Genomic DNA, 4058 nt, shown 5'->3' on the forward strand with positions numbered 1-4058 from the left:
CGTGGTCTGCGCTATGTTATTCCACGCTACAACGCAAGAGGGTCAATCGAGAACTAGCTGTGGGTCTAGATACGGCAGAGGCGGTAAGAAAGTGGGGGCAAGTTTGTGCGACAACAGAGGGACATGAGGGCGGAAAAGAGCGGGGATCCAGGTGGAAAAAGGGTCCCAGTGTTTTCGCGCACCTCACTCTTCTAGCTGGTCCATCTTCACGAGTCGTTTCCCACAATGGTGGTCAAACCAACAAAACAAGCCGGTAAGGTACCAAACAGGAACAGTGTATTCTCATTATGAGTTCGTATGAAATCGCACGAAAAGTTATGCACTGTAATTTCGTACGTTTTGGACATTTTTTTCGTCGTTTGCGCATGCGCATCTTACGCCCCATTCAAGAACATAGAATATAAATTACAATTAGCGCTAACCCTGACCCTAACCCTAACCCTAAGATCTAAAACAGCAAGCAACGTAGTTAGAGACATGAATAAGTGATGATTGCACTGTTTTTCCCAGTTTTACGTCCGTCCGCGGATCAGCTTTTTTTTCCTGTCTGCCAGCGCATGCGCACTGATGTGGTTTTTTGAGGAAAAATGTCCAAAACGTACAAAATAGTGTGCATAACTTTTCGTGCGATTTCATACGAACTGATAATGAGAATATGTTGACAGGAAATATGCATAGTGTGAAGCAGATGTAGATTTGACCAATCAGAGGCCTCCTGTCTGCGGTCACCTACAATTTTGGAGAGGTGCACCAGAGTGTCTGCGAAAGGGGCGGGGGCATATTTGCATTCACTGCGACACACACAGACCACCTGGTTTCTGATTATTTACCAGCCTTTATTTTACAAACAGAATCAGACTGCAGACTTTCTACATATCTTGAAATTTTGTTTCTGGCATCATTATGTTAGTAAAGAGGTTCATAAATCTTTTTAAAAAGAGCATAGAGAGAAGTAGGGAGAGCTGCAGATTTAAAGGTGAACCATTTACTGGGATATGCAACATGCATACTTATATTTATATTTCCAAGTTTACCAGAAGGTTTAGAAGAAAAAAATATGCTATGCTATATTTAAAATAATAAATAATAAAATAAGCGTATAAATTTTTTTCTGGATTGATGGAATAGGGATGCATGATATATCTATTTTGGCATCGGAATCAGCTGTTATCCATTCTTTTTTCATACATTAATGTTTTTGGGCCCTATATATATATAAAAAAATACATATTACATACATATACATAGCGCTGTTTTATCATTTCATACTCATGGCTGACACCACCTTTACTGACTGTCGTTTTTTTCACAAACTCAACAGTGACAAAGAGTCATCATGTTATGCTGAAAACAGCTCGATGGGATACGTCACCTGTTCCCATCTCACTCTGGGCTCTGTCAGCCCCCCAAAGACACAAACAACTTTTTCACCTCACGGGGACATTTTAATGGCTGCAAAGCACAAATCCGTCCCTTCCCACATGTCACCTTCAGATGGGTTTGGAGATTGGGGGGGTGGGGTGTTAGTGTGGCTGCCTGCTTTTAGTGGGTGTGTGAGGAAACGGGCAGCTGGGGCAGGTTTTTCATTTCTGAGCCCTTCACCCTTGACTGTCACAACAGTCTTTTATCTTACATTAAATTATCTTAGACACATGTAGCAGCAAAGAAGAGAGTAGGATTTATAATGCGCTTTGTACCTCTGACGACCTACATGCTCCAACAACACACATCAGCTAGGGGTGAGGGGGCGGAACCATGCATAATCTAAAAATATTTTCATTTATTAAATGAAATATGGAAATTCAACATATGTTAATCTTATTTTATGTATAAAAACAGTGTTTGAATTTGTATTTGTTTTCTGAATTGATGTGATTTTACCCAAAAAATAGAAATCAGATGCACACAAAGTTAGGATTAAAGCGGTCTGGTAACTAGGTAATTACTTCATTGAAACTGTTTTCTTTCTTTTGTTTTTCTTTTTAAAGTCCTCATTTAAAAATGTATTGACATGATATCTAATCCTGCTTTGCAATCCAGGACGGAAACATCAGCAGGTCCCATTAGCCATGGGAAAACAGAGCTGGTGTCCTCTCTGCTCTTTCAGGATGAAGCAGCCCCCGATGCCTGTGAGACAGTGCTTAGGGAAGCAGGGAGAGACAGTAGCTGTAGAACAGTAACCAGTTTAATCTGAAAAAACTCACAAGGAGAGAAACAACAATTAGAAGAAATTTATTGATACAATTACTTAGTCTTTGGCACTCAGATCTTGACAAATTAGCGCTAAATTTTGATTGATATGCGTGAACAGGAGTAAAGAACAGGGCTGTTTCCCCCCCAGGCCTGAAACTGGTGGTGGAGTGGAGATAGATGAAGTTGGTCAGTCTGTAGACTGCTGGTTAGAGAGACGGTCTGCTGAGCTTTATGGGGAGATCCGATGGACTGCATGAGCTGATACTAGAGCTTCATTCAGGGACCTGGAAGATGGAAGTCCAGTTGGATAACACAGGTTGAGAGAACCTGTCCATGATGAGCAAGCATGGAGCGACAGTGGAGAGGAAAAACTCTGGCAGAACCAGGCTCAACATGGCGGTCTTCTGCCTTACCGGTTGAAATGAGTTGCGGAATGCGGTAAGAGTCCAGATGGAATGAAACTCTGATGAAGTTTTAGCTACGATGGTGGAGGAGGGGCTGGAGGTGGGTAGAAACGGGGTCATCTGAATGAAGTCAGACAGCGAGACGACCACCTGGGCACTAGGAGCAGATAGGATTGGACGCCTTTTAAGATAAACTTTGGATGCTGATTGGCTTTTATGGAGGCGTGGTTCAAAGCTGATTGGCTGCGTCGTAGGTGGATGTAGACAAGTAATCAGTTTATTCAGTTGAACTACCGCCTAGGCTTCATTTTCACGTTTCAATTCTTTAAAAACACAAAGAAAGTCACTAGATTTGTCTCTAATTGCTTTTTTAGTGAGTTGGCAAACTTTCCTTCACTACTGACAGCAGCACAGCGCAGAAGCTAGTAGTTAGCTTCATATTCTAGCGAGCTTCAAAGAAAAGCTGATAAGAACTGGTGGTGTCGGTTTTTTCAAAATAAAGTAAATCTTAACATTTCATTTTAAACTGATTAGAATTATAATAAGTTTGCAAATGTACAGTCTGCTATATATGATTTAGAAAGTTTAAGCATTTCTTCAAAATCAGTTTAAAAGTACGGTGGCTTTTATTTTGTTGTGGCGGTAGGGTACCATCAATTATCAGTAGTGGAAACCCTGTTGGGGAAGTGGAATGTTCCTTTATCCCAACTAAACTGTTAAGACTTCATATGGAAGTTCTCCTTGAACCCCAGTCGGTCTCAGCAGGTGGCCGCTCACACTGAGCCTGGTTCTGCTGGAGGTTTCTTCCTGTTAAAAGGAGTTTTTCCTCTCCACTGTCGCTACAAGCATGCTTAGTGTGAGGGATTGCCTTTGAGTCAATGAGTCGATGCAATCAACTGATTTTCCTTAGATAGAAAACTCTGAATCAATTTGACTGGATGATCTGGTTGAATTGTAAAGTGCCTTGAGATGACAATGTGTTGTGAATTGGCACTATGAAGATAAACTGAATTGAGTTGAAGACTTGATCTGTGTTCACTGTGTCAACACAGAATAGAAATATTTCTTATTATTATTAGAACATCTTCAGTAAATCCAGTGGTGGGGGAAGGTTCACTAGATCGGATTTTCAGTTTTTTTTAAGAGTGACAATAAATCAAGCTGCCATTTGTTCAGCTGACAGCTTCATTGTGCAGAATGAACAGCACTTAGGTAGCAGTGATTAAGATGGACAGGGCAATTCAGCAATAATATGGGCAGATGAGATAGAAACATACATGAATTAGTCTTGGTTCTAGATTGCAATATTTCAGCCTTCCCGTCATTTAAAGGCATGCATAGAGGTTATATCAGGTGTCCTACAATTTTATGATTTATGGATCAGTTTTAATTGAGCTTATGCCAACGGATTACTTCAACTGTTTAGTTATGAAGCTCTAGCGAAAGTTCAATTGAAGAAAC

This window comes from Cyprinodon variegatus, unplaced genomic scaffold, assembly GCF_000732505.1.
Source record: "Cyprinodon variegatus isolate N-32 unplaced genomic scaffold, C_variegatus-1.0 Scaffold455, whole genome shotgun sequence".
Lineage (NCBI taxonomy): Eukaryota > Metazoa > Chordata > Actinopteri > Cyprinodontiformes > Cyprinodontidae > Cyprinodon > Cyprinodon variegatus.